This window comes from Lepidochelys kempii, chromosome 5 (assembly GCF_965140265.1).
Source record: "Lepidochelys kempii isolate rLepKem1 chromosome 5, rLepKem1.hap2, whole genome shotgun sequence".
In the NCBI taxonomy this organism is placed as follows: Eukaryota; Metazoa; Chordata; order Testudines; family Cheloniidae; genus Lepidochelys; species Lepidochelys kempii.
The window spans coordinates 60,912,074-60,931,843 of record NC_133260.1 but is presented as its reverse complement, the minus strand read 5'-3'; the positions used below and the strand labels follow the sequence as shown (position 1 = coordinate 60,931,843).

General features: G+C 43.7%; 1 protein-coding gene across 15 annotated transcripts in view; it reads left to right on the top strand.

The window, feature by feature from the left end:
• KIAA0825 (KIAA0825 ortholog) overlaps positions 1–19,770 on the top strand; it is a 419,203-nt gene that overhangs the window by 26,931 nt on the left and 372,502 nt on the right. For 12 of the 15 annotated variants that reach the window (XR_012158966.1, XM_073344493.1, XM_073344486.1 and 9 more), the window contains one exon: positions 11,290–11,369. The exons of 1 other annotated variant lie outside the window; for it this stretch is intronic. The gene's annotated coding sequence lies outside the window, so the exon portion shown is untranslated. Of the gene's footprint in view, positions 1–2,527; positions 2,609–11,289; positions 11,402–19,770 lie in introns of all 15 variants that reach the window. 2 more of the 15 variants (XM_073344489.1, XM_073344488.1) reach the window with 2 other exon arrangements.

The window sequence follows — 19,770 nt, the reverse complement described above, 5'->3', positions numbered from 1 at the left end:
GCCCCCACAGGACTATGGCAGGAAGGAAAAGTGGGGGGAATGGCAGGAAGTTCCCTAGGGGCTGAAATCACTGATGGGGGAGAAGAGAAGGAACTTGGAAGTTTCCCTTTGACAGGGTTTCAAGATCTCCACGATACAAAGATCAGATGTTGAAGCAGTTTTCTTTCCCCCGGATTGTTTAGCAGTTAGCACCACCCTGTAGCACAGGCTCCATATTCTGCTGACAGCTGCATTGCTAAAATGGATTTGTGGATTTCCTGAATCCTAGTGCCCAAACATTAAGGGTAGGCAAAGTAACCCGCTGTCATAAAATCTGGGCCTTGCACCAATTCATGACTTGCATAGGTTCAAGATTGGAGTAGTGGCAGCAGCCAATGGAGCGTTGGTCCTTCCCGCAGGCAGAATGTTACAGATCAAACACCTTTAAATCTAACTCAAGGCCACTCAAACGGCTTCCACTGCATTGAGAGTGAGTGGGAGGCATATAGTGTGGTGGAAGCCACTCCAATTAACAGTCCCAGTCTTTCATAGAATATCAGGGTTGGAAGGGACCTCAGGAGATCATCTAGTCCAACCCCCTGCTCAAAGCAGGACCACTCCCCAACTAAATCATCCCAGCCAGGGCTTTGTCAAGCCTGACCTTAAAAACCTCTAAGGATGAAGATTCTACCACCTCCCTAGGTAACGCATTCCAGTGTTTCTCCACCCTCTTAGTGAAAAAGTTTTTCCTAATATCCAATCTAAACCTCCCCCACTGCAACTTGAGACCATTACTCCTCGTTCTGTCATCTGCTACCATTGAGAACAGTCTAGAGCCATCCTCTTTGGAACCCCCTTTCAGGTAGTTGAAAGCAGCTATCAAATCCCCCCTCATTCTTCTCTTCCGCAGACTAAACAATCCCAGTTCCCCCAGCCTCTCCTCATAAGTCATGTGTTCCAGTCCCCGAATCATTTTTGTTGCCCTCCACTGGATGTTTTTCAATTTTTCCACATCCTTCTTGTAGTGTGGGGCCCAAAACTGGACACAGTACTCCAGATGAGGCCTCACCAATGTAGAATAGAGGGGAACAATCGCATCCCTCGATCTGCTGGCAATGCTCCTACGTATACATCCCAAAATGCCATTGGCCTTCTTGGCAACAAGGGCACACTGTTGACTCATATCCAGCTTCTCATCCACTGTAACCCCTGGGTCCTTTTCTGCAGAACTGCTGCCTAGCCATTCGGTCCCTGGTGTGTAGCAGTGCATGGGATTCTTCCATCCTAAGTGCAGGACTCTGCACTTGTCCTTGTTGAACCTCATCAGATTTCTTTTGGCCCAATCCTCTAATTTGTCTAGGTCCCTCTGTATCCTATCCCTGCCCTCCAGCGTATCTACCTCTCCTCCCAGTTTAGTGTCATCTGCAAACTTACTGAGGCTGCAATCCACACCATCCTCCAGATCATTAATGAAGATATTGAACAAAACCGTCCTGAGGACTGATCCTTGGGGTACTCCACTTGATACCGGCTGCCAACTAGACATGGAGCCATTGATCACTACCCGTTGAGCCCTACAATCTAGCCAGCTTTCTATCCACCTTATCGTCCATTCATCCAGCCCATAATTCTTTAACTTACTGGCAAGAATACTGTGGGAAACCGTGTCAAAAGCTTTGCTAAAGTCAAGGAACAACACGTCCACTGCTTTCCCCTCATCCACAGAGCCAGTTATCTTGTCATAGAAGGCAATTAGGTTAGTCACGCATGACTTGCCCTTGGTGAATCTATGCTGACTGTTCCTGATCACTTTCTTCTCCTCTAAGTGCTTCAGAATTGATTCCTTGAGGACCTGCTCCATGGTTTTCCCAGGGACTTTCAGTGAAGCAGGCTTAAATAGGAGTATCTGCTTCTATTATAGTGTACTTTCTCTAAGCCAATAGAGATGATATTTAAAGGGATATAATATATATATAAAAAATCTAATTATTTTGAAACGAATTTAGGGGCAGAGGTAGAAAAGGAAGGTGTGGAAGCTAATAGACTAATTTGGATCTGGGAAAGTGGGCATGCTTCCCACTGAAGATGTGCAAGCATGCTGTTGGACAGAGATTTGGACGAAGACTCAGCAATGTCAGAATATAACAGATTAGTCTGTTGGGTCCACAGTACAGTTAGGGCTCTGGCATGGAGGAAATTGGACTGATCGTTCCAGTGTGTAAGGGAATTAAATGCGACCAGGCTGACAATAGATGGGGCTGGTATCACTGCCTATTATTAAAGTTACCCAGCACTTCCCATTATGAACTGTTTTCAGTTGCTTTCATTTTGCCAAGAGGCAGGACTGGAACAGGTTGGAGGGGGTGGGCTGAATGGGTCAGGGCTGTGACTAACTAGCAGAAGAGACTGTTGCCACCAGAGCACTTTCGACTTCAGAGCTTGGAATGGAACTCAAGATTCCTGAATCTCACTGTTTCTCTGCCAGGACGTTCCACAAATATTTGTTGACAGCAAAGTGTCTCATTCCCTCCCCTCCTGCCCCCCACAGTACTGGTCCACAGGAGATGACAACATACAACTGCTACCTGTTACAGTGGAGCTAAAGGTTCCAACCCTGCTGATGAACCATGTAGGTATCATCAATACGATATCGCTTAATGAAATTTTTGGTTTTTCAGTTTTTTTTATTAATCTAAGAAATTACACACACACAAACTATGTTAAAACAATACTATTAAGATTGCAAAGTCAAGCACTCAAAAGTTAGGAAATGACAGAATTAAATATGTCTTTTTAACCTTGATTTAGCCCTGTTGTGCATCTGTATTATGATACAATCTTTAGCTACATGCTCCTGCTTCGTTTAGTAAACAGGATGGATGATGCTCACTTAATGAGCTATTCAGTATTTTGTTTTCTAATTGTTCATTGTGTGGTCCTTATTTACTACACACTATTCAGATCCTGCTCTGAAGACAGAATTATTAATTTCTTCATAGGGTTTTCTATGGATATTATAGTGTCTGCTTTACAAACAATAATGAATTTATTTTCATAACACGTAAGATGAATGGGTTTTATTATCCCCATGTTACAGTGGAAGAACTGAGTCACAGAGAGATTAAGGGAAAAAATATCTACTAATTTTGAGTGTCCAATCAGAGACACTTAGGACCTGATTTTTTTCAGAATACCTGATTACGTAGTACTTTATATATTCAGGTATTTTTCAGAATACCTAAGATTACATAGCATTTTATATGTTCAAACCACAGCTCCCATTGACTTCAGTTATAGCTATGAGTGCTAAGGCTCTCTGCAAATCAGACTCCAGGGTATGGAGAGGGGAACCCAGAAAATGAGGAGTACACAATTAGTGACCACCCATGAAAGGTTTAGTTTAAGTGATTTACCTAGCATCACACAGGCACTCTGTGGCAGAGGCAGGGATAGAATCCAATTCACCAGAGTCGTATTCATTTTTCTTAACCATGAGACCATTCTTTTCCTTTCTGCAATCTCTAGCCTCATTTGCTACACACCATTCGTCATCTGCAACGAATGAAGCAGCGGTCCTAAACAAACCCACTCCTTCACTACTCAATCCCAATTCATTCCTGAGAACAAGTCCATCCTGTGCACTGAATGTTTGAAAAAAAAAATTGTGTTCATGTAATTAAAGACTAATCATATTGAACACACACAAGGGGCTCAGGCAACCTTAATTCTGCCATTTCCTAACTTTTAAGTGCTTGACTTGGCAACCTTAAAGTTATTTATAATGCAGGGTCTGTGTATCTGTGTGTTATCTTTAAATATAATTATAATGGATGACTTTGGCTATTTAAATGTCATCCTTTGTTCCCAACTAGACAACCTTCACTGTGGGCAAATGTTGGTGGAATTCATGCAAATACAAACATGGAGGTTAAAAATAAAATACAACATTTTGGCACTGGAGGAGCATGTTTGGTCCAGTCCCCCAGGGGAGGTTACACTCCATTAGTGGGAGTCTGTCAGATGCTCTCCATCTAGGGACAGGAACAGGAGCAGAGAAATGGCTTAATCTGTCGTTGAGCTCAAGATGCTCTGGGCACTCCTGTGGGATTACCATGACGAGAGAGCATAGTGAGGAAACGATGTTCAGCATGACTAAATATAGCATTTACTGTATAGAGATAAAAAGAAAAGGAGTACTTGTGTCACCTTAGAGACTAACAAATTTATTTGAGCATAAGCTTTCGTGAATTAAACTTATGCTCAAATAAATTTGTTAGTCTCTAAGGTGCCACAAGTACTCCTTTTCTTTTTGCGAATACAGACTAACACGGCTGCTACTCTGAAACCTGTATAGAGATAGATGTTTTAGAATGATTCCAGACTTCAAAGTCCTTGGAGGGTTTATATTGCATAGTAAGAGATGAGATTTATGTAGGGAAAAAATAGTTGCAGGGTCTTTTACAATAGCAGATTTGTGAACTTCTCTTTTGAAGCAGGTGCCCCAAAAGAACCTGAGGACTATCACTTGAGCCACTGCCTTAATATGAGGAAGTTAATAAGTGATTGGAAAGACCTAGAATGATGTCTTAACTCTTATTTTTCATTCATGTGCAGCTAGGTCTCTAAAACCTTGGTTCATTGCAAAGCAACTAGAACATTCAGGTGTATGTTGGGATTCTTGAGGAACTTATTCAACTCCATTTGAGGACAGGAGAGAGCTCTCAGAAAATCTGACCTATTTTTATGTTGGGTAGTACAATTGATGATATCATGGGTACACTGTAGGTTGGCATATTGCATTTTGGATTGCTTGAGCAACATGCTTTGTGTTAAGATACTGGGTTACCAGAACCTTGGTAGTGGGTTTTAGTTAGGCTATGGGGGGTTGGTCTCAGTAAGGATTATTAAGGGGTCAGCAAAGGTGGATTTGAATAGGGATTTGGGGTTTAAGGAGCTGCAATGAGAGGGAGAGATCTGACACTGTCAGAAAACCAATTAAGGGATGTCAAGGTAAGATATAGTTAAGACAGGGTGTTAGTCTGGTCACTGAGATTGATGCAGCACAGAGGAGGCTACAGGCTTAACTGGAAGCAATTAACCAGTTTCTGTTGGGAGATTACTGGGTGGTAATTTCTGGGCTAATGAGACAATTGGCTCAGTAATTGCAAGGATATATAACTGGGAGGAACAGGAAGCAGGGGAGCTCAGTGAGTGAGTTGGCACAGGAGAGAAGGCTGTGTGTGGAAGTCTTCTGCCGAATACCTATGTCATGTCATGTTCTGTTTTGCTTAAAAACTGAAGAAAAAATGTACATCTGATAAAAGGGAAACAGCCTGGGTGTGTTTGTGACTGAGGAACCACAAAAACAAGCTAGGCAGCACTGCTTACTGGGTAGGTGATGTGGAATCCTGTGAAATAATGCTACAAGAGTGTGGGTAGGCTGGGATTGGTCCACCTAAAGTCATACGGACTTGCCTAGTATAGAGGCCTGCTGCTGTCAGGCTACTGTTTCTTCACAGGGAAGAGAGTTACCTCAGAAAAGGACATCTCCAGTCATGGAGATGCTGAAGAGCATGTGTCGTTGAGGTTTCCCTGATGAATTGGGAGCCCATTAATTTAGGACTGGAGCGGCTACATCCACAGCACAGTATGAAATAGGAACACAGTTATTTCAGGTATTAGTGGGGGCATCCAAATGCGTACAAGTGTATGGAAGTCCCCTTCTGGGATGATTATTCAGTGGTCTAAATGTGCTATACTCTTCCTTTTTATCTCTTCCTTCAAGATCAAGATAATAGGTCACAGAATAGGTATCTGGTTGTGGAGGTGAAGTATTGTGCACTTGGTCCCCACAGGTGGGTGGCCAGTTCTCTCTGGAAATTCAAAGCTGGGCCTCAGTGATGAGGCAGCTCTAAATTGGTCTAGCTGGAGGGGCAGACTCTGGGATCAGCAGCTTCCACTCTTACATTCATTGGCCAGGAAGGGGCCATGTGAATGGATCATTGTGTACCTTGTAGGAAACTATTTGGGGATTTAGTAAAGGAGTACAGATAAGGATTAGGATAAAGGTATTAGGAGTGGAACTAAGTCCTTTTCCTGGGGGTAATTGTGAACTGACCTGAGCTGCTGCAGTGGAGGATCTGTTGTGGGGAGTGGGTGGGCAAGGCCAGGTGAGAATTAAATTGACTGGTGGCTAAATTATGTGAGCAGGAAAAATTGATGATTACCCATCATGAAAATGCATATTCAATACTTGAGTTATTCAAAGAAGAGGTTGTACATCTCTCCGGGGCAATGGAGGTTAATCTGGCGGCCATTAGAATGAAGTGTTAACAATCTGGGAATCCAGCAGGTATGGTGGGGAGGAAGCCAAGCAAATTTCTGGTGCCTCCTGGTGGCAGGTGCCCAGTGCAGGTAATGGTTCAGTATGGGGTCTAGTTCACTGATAAACTGGAAATGGAAATGGATTAGGAGAAGGCATTTTCTAAAGAAGTTGGGGACTGGGGTTGGGGCTCTTAATGTCCAATACGCTGAGGAAACAACCCCTCAGTAACTCTCATATGAGGAAAAGACAATAGGTTCCAATAATGATGCTGGGACCAGGTTAACTGAGGAGTTGGGGAGGCTGATGGCAGCCCTCCACCAGGTGGCATGGATTACAAAGGAAGGGTGACCTGCACTGGATGAATTGTTGCTGGATAGTTTCTAAATGTGTTAATAAAGTTGTGGCCTAGTTAAACCATGTTCCTGGTGTCTTGTCTTGTGTTCCCACAGTGTCTGGTGCAAAGAGTTATAGAATCATAGAATATCAGGTTTGGAAGGGACCTCAGGAGGTCATCTAGTCCAACCCCCTGCTCAAAGCAGGACCACTCCCCAACTAAATCATCCCAGCCAGGGCTTTGTCAAGCCTGACCTTAAAAACTTCTAAGGAAGGAGATTCCACCACCTCCCTAGGGTAACCCATTCCAGTGCTTCACCATCCTCCTAGTGAAAAAGTTTTTCCTAATATCCAACCTAAACCTCCCCCACTGCAACTTGAGACCAATACTCCTTGTTCTGTCATCTGCTACCATTGAGAACAGCCTAGATCCATCCTCTTTGGAACCCCCTTTCAGGTAGTTAAAAGCAGTTATCAAATCCCCCCTCATTCTTCTCTTCTGCAGACTAAATAATCCCAGTTCCCTCAGCCTCTCCTCATAAATCATGTGCTCCAGCTCCCTAATCATTTTTGTTGCCTTCCACTGGACTCTTTCCAATTTTTCCACATCCTTCTTGTAGTGTGGGGCCCAAAACTGGACACAGTACTCCAGATGAGGTCTCACCAATGCCAAATAGAGAGGAATGATTACATCCCTCGATCTGCTGGCAGTGCTCCTACTTATACAGCCTCAAATGTCATTAGCCTTTTTGGCAACAAGGGCACACTGTTGACTCCAGTTTCTTGTCCACTGTAACCCCTAGGTCCTTTTCTGCAGAACTGCTTCCTATCTACTTGGTCCCTAGACTGTAGCAGTGCATGGGATTCTTCTGTCCTAAGTGTACTTGTCCTTGTTGAACCTCATCAGATTTCTTTTGGCCCAATCCTCTAATTTGTCTAGGTCCCTCTGTATCCTATCCCTACCCTCCATCTTCTCTACCACTCCTCCTAGTTTAGTGTCATCTGCAAACTTGCTGAGGGTGCAATCCACGCCATCTGCCAGATCATTAATAAAGATATTGAACAAAACTGGCCCCAGGACCGACCCTTGGGGCACTCGGCTTGATGCCGGCTGCCAACTAACAGGGCCGGCTCCAGGCACTAATTTTCCAAGCAGGTGCTAGCAGCGGCATTCAGAATGGGGTGGCAGTCTGTGTCCTGTGGTGGCAATTCGGCGGCAGCTCTGCCGCTCTTCCCGCCGCGGCGGCTTTTGGGCAGCAGCTCTGCTGCTTTTCTGGATGTGGCGGCAATTCGGCGGCAGCTCTGCTGGTATCATGGCGGCAGCAATTCGGTGGCGACTGCTTCGGGTAGCAAAATTGGGCAAATAGCTCCCCTGCCAACTAGACGTGGAGCTATTGATCACTACCTGTTGAGCCTGATGTTCTAGCCAGATTTCTAACCACCTTATCGTCCATTCATCCAGTCCATACTTCTTAACTTGCTGGCAAGAATACTGTGGGAGGCCATATCAAAAGTTTTGCTAAAGTCAAGGAATAACACGTCTACTGCTTTCCCCTCATCCACAGAGCCAGTTATCTCATCATAGAAGGCAATTAGGTTAGTCAGGCATGACCTTCCCTTGGTGAATCCATGTTGAGTGTTCCTGATCACTTTCCTCTCCTCGAAGTGCTTCAGAATTGATTCCTTGAGGACCTGCCCCATGATTTTCCCAGGGACTGAGGTGAGGCTGACTGGCCTGTAGTTCCCCGGATCCTCCTCGTTCCTTTTTAAAAGATGGGCACTACATTAGCCTTTTTCCAGTCACCCGGGACCTCCCCCGATGGCCATGAGTTTTCAAAGATAATGGCCCATGGCTCTGCAATCACATCCGCCAGCTCCTTTAGCACCCTTGGTTGCAGTGCATCTGGCCCCATGGACTGGTGCTCATTCAGGTTTTCTCAATAGTCCTGAACCACTTCTTTGTCCACAGAGAGCTGGTCACCTCCTCCCCATACTGTGCTGCCCAGTGCAGTAGTCTGGGAGCTGACCTTGTTCGTGAAGACAGAGGCAAAAAAAGCATTGAGCACATTAGCTTTTTCCACATCCTCTGTCACTAGGTTGCCTCCCCTGATCAGTACGGGGCCCACGCTTTCCCTGACCACCTTGTTGTTGCTAACATACCTGTAGAAACCCCTCTTGTTGTTCTTAACATCCCATGACAGTTGCAGCTTGGCCTTCCTGATTTCACTCCTGCATGCCTGAACAATATTTTTATACTCCTGCCTGGTCATTTGTCCAAGCTTCCACTTCTTGTAAGCTTCTTTTTTGTGTTTAAGATCAGCAAGTATTTCACTGTTAATCCAAGCTAGTCACCTGCCATATTTACTATTCTTTCTACACATCGGGATGATTTGTTCCTGCAACCTCGATAAGGATTCTTTAAAATACAGCCAGCTCTCCTGGATTCCTGAAGTTCGGTCAGTTGAACTTCATTTTTCATCAGGAAAATTTTTTTCCTGATACATTTTCGGAGTTTACCCTTAAATGAACTTGAGGTTTAATAAATCCTAAAAAAAAATGTTCTTTATCCTTTTGTCCTCATCCAAAACGTAAGAGACTATGGAATTAGTTGGGACACCTAATATTTAGTGAAGAACTGGTAGGTGTATAGGACAGAGCAAGAAAAAATTCCTAATTTAACTTTCTCTGAATTACATGTCCACTGCTCCCACCAGCCTTTAAAAATGATTTGTTACAGCATATGCAGATACTGAGGTGCATTTTATGTAACTAATTCAATAACAGTTTTCCAGTTGTGTGTAGCATTATGTAGTTTTTGAAAGAAACTAAAAGTTAAATTCTTGCACTGAAGAAGCTTATAGATGAACTTTGTAGTTACCCTCACATACTGTCAAGGAAGGATGACCTTTTAATTGAACATCTAATTCATAGAAAAGAAAGTAGCTAATATGTGAGAAATTTTCTTCTCTGATTAAGTGTACTTTGCCAGCTCATAGCTTCCTCCAAACAGTCAACATAATGCTGCACTGTGTTTTGGTTTCTAAGAGTAATACAGTTAGCAATTTCCCTTTAAAAGTATGTGTCAGCTGTCACATTGTGATGTGCCTGATCTCCTCTCTCTTGCAGAGCACAATTCCATTCTAAATTCAAATCATCTGCATGGCAATGCAACAAGGCTGCCAGAATCTACTCTCTCTTCTACTTTTTAATTCCCTATTCCTATTCAGTACATTTTTATTTTATGTGTTTGATCAAGCTGAAACTGCTATACATTAACTAATTTTACTTGTCTTCAGTTAAAATCACTGAAATAATCGGTGTAAGTTTTTTTGCTTACACACTTATTTTTAGCAAATAAGCTACTTTATTTAACTTCTGACTTGTCTAAACACGTTGAAAGTATTGAATTTTAAGGCATAACATTCATATTCTGAAAAGGGAACAGTGACAAGTTCAGTCAAAAGGAAAAAGAGGAATAATTTATAAAAGGAACTGTAGATAATGATGCCAGCCAGTTGTTTTAAAGTGCATCTATCTCAACTTTAATGAATTAGATTTGTCAACAGCATATGTTTTATGCACTACTTCTAATGAAGTGGCATACCGGCAATGCAGTATACTTTGAGGTTTACTCCATCAAAGCTCTTTGCTGTCTTAAAGTAGACCTTTTTAAATAATAGATATTAAAAACTACATTTAAATAACATTAAGGTTGTGACACAAACACCAAATGACAAACTTCAGGCAATTCAAAGTTAAAGCTGACAACTTGTCATTAACTCACATTGTTGCTTTTTAAAAAGAAGCACAATAGCATGATTTAAGGACTGAGTGTCAGCTTAACTTTAAATTTCTTGGCTTTTGTTCTCTGGTGTCACAACCTTAATGTCATTTTTCATATAGGTTTTTGCATTTCCTTTACTACTTATTTCTTTAAAAAAACACTCTGTGTTTTTGTACCCAGAAGACAGAAATGGATTCTTCAGTAGTTTTGGTCTATTTGTTAAAAGCATATTTAGGCAGGAGTTTAATTTTTAATTGTGGACTAGTGGTGGTATTAGTGTTTCCCAACATACATCCTAGCTACTTGACTGAGAGTTCTTCCCATTGCCACAGCTGATCCATTCTGGAGAGGACTCTCGAAGGAATTTCCATTCCTTTATACAAAATTATGAGTTTTTAAAACTCTTCACAATTCTCAGTCATTTTTAATAATTACTTGACTTGAAAGAGTCAAGAACCCTCTTTTCACAAAGTTGTATTACAGAATATTCAGTTGATGGATGGGATATACTGTACTTCTATAGCAAGCAGCAGTAGCCCTTTTTCACCCATGTGGATCCCTCCAAGTTAAATCTGACTCAGACAAAGTTATTGGTCAGAAGATTTACACACACACACAAATTTGAGGCATGCACCAGCTGAAATGAAGAAACTCAAAGTTAAAACCAGCACTTAAATTAAAAAAAAAAAAAATCTGTCCAATAGCATAAGTTAACAATTTATCAATGGGAATTAAGAATTTTCTCTTTTTATTGAAACATGTTTTTATGTAGCATTAAAACATCTTTAAGACTTACTTTTGAATTTTTTTATTCCTAAAATGCTACCAATCAGTAATCTTATTACTTGTTTGTTTGTTTTTTACATAGGGCTATTGAAAAACTTCTGCTAGTGCTATGTGAACTCAACATGATCCCTTAAGAAAACTGTTAAAGCTGAAGATCACAAGGTGATGTTACAAAGAAAATCTGTTTAGTGAAGGTACTGTAGAGTACAGTCTGTACTTAGTACAGATGTACCTGGCAGAATATTTTTCAAGATTGCCCTGTTATAAATTATATATGTTTATGAAATTCTAGTGTGAAAATTGTCATAGCTGTCATACATGTGCATTCAAAACACAATTTTCCTCCCACTGACCAGAAGCAAAGGATGAAAGATAGGTTTACATTTTAAAAATTCTTTGACATATAGGTCAGATGTTTCTAATCAAGACTATGTGAGATTTTATTCTTTAGACACTTGTTTGGAGAACCATGTAACAGCTGCTGACTTTGAATTTCAGCTTTTTTATTTTTTTTAAGTTAAAAGAAAAGTTAAAAGTGATCTTGCTCAGGGTGAGCCACTACAGAAATTCATAACTTCTCTGTGGACCAGATGTACTTGGCATAATCGTAGAGAAATAGGTGGATTTGGGCTCTGAATATACTTTAGATGATTGTGTTGTAATATGTGAACAGGTCAGAGCAATGTAGTAGTTTATATATAACAGTATTTTATATTATATATCATATGATACGTGGTCATAGGACATAACAATTATTTTGATGCTAGTTTGCAGATTGTTTATATGAGTTGTTAAATGCTTAGTTATTTAACAAAAGGGTATATTAAAGGTTATTTTACGTGAGAAGTAGTCAATAAGCAGACCTTGGGCCAAATCTGGACTGCCAGAGGCTTTTCAATGGACTGCTCGGGCTGAAGCCGAGCCAGGGCTGCAGCCCTGTGGAGCCATGCCCACTTCCCAGTGTAGGGCCTCCCAGTATGGGGCAAGTGGTTGGACTGTGCTGTGCAGCGCAGTGTGTCCCTGGGCAGCTGCTTGTGCAGCCACAGCCCCACAAGCAGCATCACAGGGATGCAGGGGGTGGGAGGGGGGGGAGTGGTGATGTTTGGGGGAGGATGTCTCCACCACCCTCCCCCAGGCAGCCTAATGTGTCTCCACTACACCCTGTCCCTCCAGTTAGGGAACAATCGAGTGTCATGTGCTCATTCTATAGCCTAATCAGAAGGCAGCGCTGTCAGGGCCCTATTCAAATTTTTCTCTGCTTTCCCTGGAGATGGTGGGGCCCTGACTGCGGGACAAGCCCCGGTATCGGTGGTGCCAACTACATTATTAGCACCGAAACCTGTCCTATGCCCCAAGCTCAGTGGCCAGCGTCATGGTACCTGGGGAACCCTTGAGGGGTTCACCCAACTTCCCAGGCTGCCCAATCAGTGTTGGGCCAGTAGCCTCGGTATCCCATCCCTCTCAGGTGCTTGAGACTTCGGAGGGTAAGACACCACAGGTCCATGAGGACCCAGAGGAGCAAGCTGCTGGACCACCAATGGACGTGGAGGATCCCATAGCACCGGCATCATCCTTATCGTCACTAGACAAATCTATAATGGGGCCCCCTCACCCGGTTCCTGAGGATGACACCAAAGCTCACCACGGACTTTTGAAGAGGGTCACTTCTAACTTCAGGCAGAGGAATTGGAAGAGCCCTCTGGAAGAATCCTCGGACTCCCTGTTTGACATCCTATACTCCTTGGCTCCTGCCACGGGGGGCTCTACCCCTTCATGAAGGTGTTTTCAAGATCCCTAATGCCCTGTGGCAGACCCCCTTTTCCCTGGCCCCATCTCTAAAAGGGCCGAATTCAAGTATTTTGTGCCAACCAAGGGGCATGAGTACTTGTACTCCCACCCAGGCCCCAATTCCCTTGTGGTCGAGGTGGTAAAGCACAAGAAGAGGCAGAGACAACCAGGGGCCACCCCCAGAAATAAAGACTCCAGGAGGCTGGATCTTTTTGGACGTAAGGTTTATTCGTCTTCCAGCCTTCAGCTGAGAGTAGCCAACCACCAAGCCCCCCTTGGCCGATATGACTTCAATATGTGGGATAACTCACATGACTGGAGTACTGTCATGGATGGTTATAAACTGTTTAAGAAGGACAGGTGGCAGAAAAGGTGGGGGAGTAGCACTGTATGTAATGGAGCAGTATGACTGCTCAGAGCTCCGGTACGAAACTGCAGAAAAACCCGAGTGTCTCTGGATTAAGAAGTGTGAGTAACAAGAGTGATGTAGTGGTGGGAGTCTGCTATAGACCACCGGACCAGGGGGATGAGGTGGATGAGGCTTTCTTCTGGCAGCTCGCAGAAGCTACTAGATCGCACGCCCTGGTTCTCATGGGTGACTTTAATTATCCTGATATCTGCTGGGAGAGCAATACAGCGGTACATAGACAATCCAGGAAGTTTTTGGAAAGCGTAGGGGACAATTTCCTGGTGCAAGTGCTAGAGGAGCCAACTGGGGGGGAGCTTTTCTTGACCTGCTGCTCACAAACCGGGAAGAATTAGTAGGGGAAGCAAAAGTGGATGGGAATCTGGGAGGCAGTGACCATGAGTTGGTTGAGTTCAGGATCCTGACACAGGGAAGAAAGGTAAGCAGCAGAATACGGACCCTGGACTTCAGGAAAGCAGACTTCGACTCCCTCAGAAAACGGATGGGTAGGATCCCCAGGGGGACTAACATGAAGGGGAAAGGAGTCCAGGAGAGCTGGCTGTATTTCAAGGAATCCCTGTTGAGGTTACAGGGACAAACCATCCCGATGTGTCGAAAGAATAGTAAATATGGCAGGTGACCAGCTTGGCTTAACGGTGAAATCCTAGCGGATCTTAAACATAAAAAAGAAGCTTACAAGAAGTGGAAGGTTGGACATATGACCAGGGAAGAGTATAAAAATATTGCTCGGGCATGTAGGAATGAAATCAGGAGGGCCAAATAGCATCTGGAGCTGCAGCTAGCAAGAGATGTTAAGAGTAACAAGAAGTGTTTCTTCAGGTATGTTGGCAACAAGAAGAAAGCCAAGGAGAGTGTGGGCCCCTTAATGAATGAGGGAGGCAAGCTAGTGACAGAGGATGTGGAAAAAGCTAATGTACTCAATGCTTTTTTTGCCTCTGTTTTCACGAACAAGGTCAGCTCCCAGACTGCTGCTCTGGGCATCACAACATGGGGAATAGATGGCCAGCCCTCTGTGGAGAAAGAGGTGGTTAGGGACTATTTAGAAAAGCTGGACGTGCACAAGTCCATGGGGCCGGACGAGTTGCATCCGAGAGTGCTAAAGGAACTGGCGGCTGTGATTGCAGAGCCATTGGCCATTATTTTTGAAAACTTGTTGCGAACGGGGGAAGTCCAGGATGACTGGAAAAAGGCTAATGTAGTGCCCATCTTTAAAAAAGGGAAGAAGGAGGATCCTGGGACCTACAGGCCAGTCAGCCTCACTTCAGTCCCCGGAAAAATCATGGAGCAGGTCCTCAAAGAATCAATCCTGAAGCACTTGCATGAGAGGAAAGTGATCAGGAACAGCCAGCATGGATTCACCAAGGGAAGGTCATGCCTGACTAATCTAATCGTCTTCTATGATGAGATTACTGGTTCTGTGGATGAAGGGAAAGCAGTGGATGTATTGTTTCTTGACTTTAGCAAAGCTTTTGACACGGTCTCCCACAGTATTCTTGTCAGCAAGTTAAAGAAGTATGGGCTGGATGAATGCACTATAAGGTGGGTAGAAAGCTGGCTAGATTGTCGGGCTCAACGGGTAGTGATCAATGGCTCCACGTCTCTTTGGCAGCCGGTGTCAAGTGGAGTGCCCCAGGGGTCAGTCCTGGGGCCGGTTTTGTTCAATATCTTCATAAATGATCTGGAGGATGGTGTGGATTGCACTCTCAGCAAATTTGCGGATGATATTAAACTGGGAGGAGTGGTAGCTACGCTGGAGGGTAGGGATAGGATACAGAGGGACCTAGACAAATTGGAGGATTAGGCCAAAAGAAATCTGATGAGGTTCAATAAGGATAAGTGCAGGGTCCTGCACTTAGGACGGAAGAACCCAATGCACAGCTACAGACTAGGGACCGAATGGCTGGGCAGCAGTTCTGCGGAAAAGGACCTAGGGGTGACAGTGGATGAGAAGCTGGATATGAGTCAGCAGTGTGCCCTTGTTGCCAAGAAGGCCAATGGCATTTTGGGATGTATAAGTAGGGGCATAGCGAGCAGATCGAGGGACGTGATCGTCCCCTTCTATTCGACATTGGTGAGGCCTCATCTGGAGTACTGTGTCCAGTTTTGGGCCCCACACTACAAGAAGGATGTGGATAAATTGGAAAGAGTCCAGCGAAGGGCAACAAAAATGATTAGGGGTCTGGAACACATGAGTTATGAGGAGAGGCTGAAGTCTGCAGAAGAGAAGAATGAGGGGGGATTTGATAGCTGCTTTCAACTACCTGAGAGGTGGTTCCAGAGAGGATGGTTCTAGACTATTCTCAGTGGTAGAAGATGACAGGACAAGGAGTAATGGTCTCAAGTTGCAGTGGGGGAGGTTTAGGTTGGATATTAGGAAAAACTTTTTCACTAGGAGGGTGGTGAAGCACTGGAATGCGTTGCCTAGGGAGGTGGTGGAATCTCCTTCCTTAGAGGTTTTTAAGGTCAGGCTTGACAAAGCCCTGGCTGGGATGATTTAATTGGGGATTGGTCCTGCTTTTGAGCAGGGGGTTGGACTAGATGACCTCCTGAGGTCCCTTCCAACCCTGATATTCTATGATTCTATGATAAGCCATGGCCAAGTTTGAAGGGGCGCTCCCCAAGGCTTCCAAAAGTTCTGAGCGATCCTTGATGAGGGCATGACCGCAGCCAGGGCGGCCCTCCAAGTGGTGTCAAACGCTGATGATGCTGTTGCCTGCATTGTGGCTTCCGCTATCTCCAGGTGGCGAGAGTCTTGGCTGCTCCTCTCTGGGTTGTCCACCGCGGCCCAGCAGTCTATGCAGGACCTGCCCTTCAACAGCTGGGCCCTATTTGTGGAGCAAAAAGAAAACAAATGGCATGACCTTAAAGACTCCCGCACCACCCTGAAGACCATCAGTCTCTATGTCCCAGCCCTGGCGCATAAGCGGTTCAAATGACAGCAGCCACAGGGTCAGGGGAGCCAGCCTTGGCAGGACCAGCCCCATAAACAAGTCAAGGGCTACAAGTCCCATCCCAGCCACCTGCGTCTACCCTCTGCCCAGTCGGACTCTACCTGGAATAAGCCGGGGGGTAAGTGGTGTTTTGAGGGTGCACCCGAGGGTGAACTACCAGACCATTCCCCGGATCCGTCTTTCTGAGTGTTGTCCTTTCCCTCTTTCTCCCTGCCTGGTCAGCTATAACCTCAGACCATTAGGTCCTCAGCACAGTGGAACAGGGTTATACCCTACCGTTCCTTTCTACCCTTCCCCTTGCTCCCCTCCCTGGATCGGGGAGCCTGGTATACTGCCCTCAACTTGAAGGATGCATACTTCCACATAGCGATCTTTCAAGATCACAGATGCTTCCTCCAGTTTATGGCGGGGCCCCACCACTACCAGTTTACGGTCCTCTCATTCGGCCTGGTGACAGCACCAAGAGTGTTTACCAAATGCATGTCAGTGGTAGCGGCTTACCTCAGGTGCAGGGGTATCCAGATCTACCCATACCTCGATGACTGGCTTGTCAAAGGCAGCTCCAGGTCTCAAGTTCAAAGGGATGTCACGGTGCTTCACGCTACGTGCTGCGCTCTGGGCCTGCTGGTGAAGGACAAAAAGTCGATATTAGTGCCAGGGCAGAGGACAGAGTTCATCGGAGCGGTCCTTGACTCGACCTGCGCCTGGCCATTCCTGCTGCTGGAAACGTTCCACACGTTGACAAACCTCATTGCAGAAGTCTCCGCATTCCCTCTGACTACTGCCAGGGTCTGCCTGCGCCTGCTGGGCCACATGGTAGCATGCAGTTAGGTGGTCTGCCATGCCAGGCTCCAGATGTGGCCCCTGCAACAATGGCTGGTGACGGTCTATTCCCAGTTCTGAGACCCCCTGGAAAAGATTGTTACCAAAGATTGATACTTGCCTCGCTGCAGTGGTGGGCCGACCACAGAACAGTCTTGGAAGGGGTTCCGTTCGACAACCCTCCCCACTCCCATCGAGTTCGTGTTGGACGCCTCGGACCTCGGCTAGAGAGGTGCATATCGCCGTCCTCCAGACTCCGGGGATTTGGTCCCCGGACAAAATGCGGTTGCACTTTCAGATGGGATGGAGTAGCTGATTTAAGGGAAGCATACTGTAATGGAACATTTGAACTAAAAATAGGTTTAGTCGGAACTCATCCAACATAGCTGTCACTGCACTCAATTTTAAGTGGTTAAATTACAAAAACAAAATGGATTAAGCTTTTAAAATCTTGAATATAAGTTCCTAGCTACCTCATCATCCTATTTCTTAAGCCTTGTAATTTTTTGCTTTATATAAAAGTTGTAAAAATGCAGTAAAATTAATTCAAGAAAAAATAAATTTGTGAACTCATTAATGGGAATGTGCAGGGAAATCTTTTACTACCTTTTTATCTTTCCTCTATCAGTTTTTCCTCCCATTCTATTATGAAATATATTCTGCCTTTTTTGAGAAGAATCTTAAATTTACAATACAAAATTGGTTAGATGCAAAAGATTTTTTAAGATATTAATAAGACAAATAGCATGCATTGTTTACACTGTTGCACTTGTGTGATTACACGATGCACTTGAGGCTTGTAATTATGTAAGGAATAACACAGGACATGATGATGTTCAGTTGTACGATATTTATGATCACACACACTTTTAGGCATGAAACAAAAAGCTATGTGCCTTCAGCATTACAGAATTTCATATAATATCCTTACTGTAGTTTTTTATTACAGCGGGGAGGAGGGACATCTTTCAGCATCACAATTGCTGATTGACACCCAAAAGGGATTTACCATACAAAGGAGAGAAAGTAGGAAGTCATAGTCTGGGCTATAAATTATAGGAGACTTTGACAACATATCTTTGGTACCATTTCCTTCTTCATCTTTTAATACCTGTGGCTCTGTTCCTCCCTGTAATGAGGTCCTTGACACCTTGATGTCATGCAGTGAGGTCCCTCATTAATACCCTTGCTTCATACTCAAATCACCCAGGAGATACTGCTGTCATATTACTACATGAAGCATTCCACTCTGAAGTTGAGGGAAATTATCTCCACGATACTTCCTTCATCTGCTGATATGGAGAATGGAAGCTTGAAATGGATTTTAAATTCTGATTTCCCTGCCTTTTCCTATGGCATTTCACTGTGTTTTGTTATCACAAGGTCTGTCACAATTAGCAAAATTTGTAAGGAGTTGGTGCAACTTAAGTGATTAATCACCACTTTTGCCACCTTTTTCTGAAACAATCCCTCAGTAGAAAGTATAAATTCTCCTTTAGATGTTGAGGTTGAAATGTTTGCCAGCTGCAATACTCTTCATTGCCTCATGACCAGGAACTTCCTGTAAATTTCAGTAAATGCTATCCTTTCATCTGGAATTTGAGATGTCTGTTTCCATAAAATCCTCCTAAGAGGATAAGCACAATTAAGAAGAGCCTTGGGAATGAAGAAGTAGCTCCTGCCATGACAACTGTTCTTTCATTTCCTCTAAAGCTCCTTCAATACATGTATAAATGTAGTGCCATAAGAAGTCATGAATAATTTATTTTTAAAAGAGATTCTTTCATTTTATTATACATTACAAAACATCTGTGGTACTATATAAGTAAAGAGTGCCATCCACAAATAAAGGACTCTTAACTTATATTGTAAGCATTTATTTACAAGACTAATAGGATGAGATTACAAGCTGAGAAATGCTGAGGGAACATAAAGATGAAGACTTCTGCAGGGCAAATAGTTGGAAAAATAATTCATAAATATATGTGACATCGGAATTACAATAATGGTCAAGTCAAAACTTGCACCAGTTTTTGTTTCCTGTTCCATGATCATTTGGGCAGCTATTTTTGTTCACGCTAATTTTGTAGAGGAGCTTGTATTTTGTATAAATGCACATACATATCAATAAGCATATTTGTGCTTGAATAACCATACTCTGGAGATGGTTGCTTTGTCCGCTAACGTACAATACTGGCTTTGTGTTTGGGAGTGAAGGTATTTGTTACCAGGGAAAAAAAATCTCTGGCTTCCTTAATGTACAAGAAATTTTGACTCCAACATCAGTAAAAGCAGCACTGGGGAAGAGGTCAGGTAGACTGGATAGGAGAAGTGATGTGTATACATGTTCCATTCCAAGAATACAGAGCAAAGATAAATTGGATAAAATATGATAAATTTTAAAGTAGCAAAGTTATATGTCAAATATTGTTTTAAGGGATAATCAAATGCAACAAAAAAGACTGTGACCTCACTCCTTGGGGAAAAAATGCATATGTGCACATAATGAATGGTAGTTGGTGACATGATATAAAATGGGGATGAATAGATTTAATCCATGAAATCATATCAAATA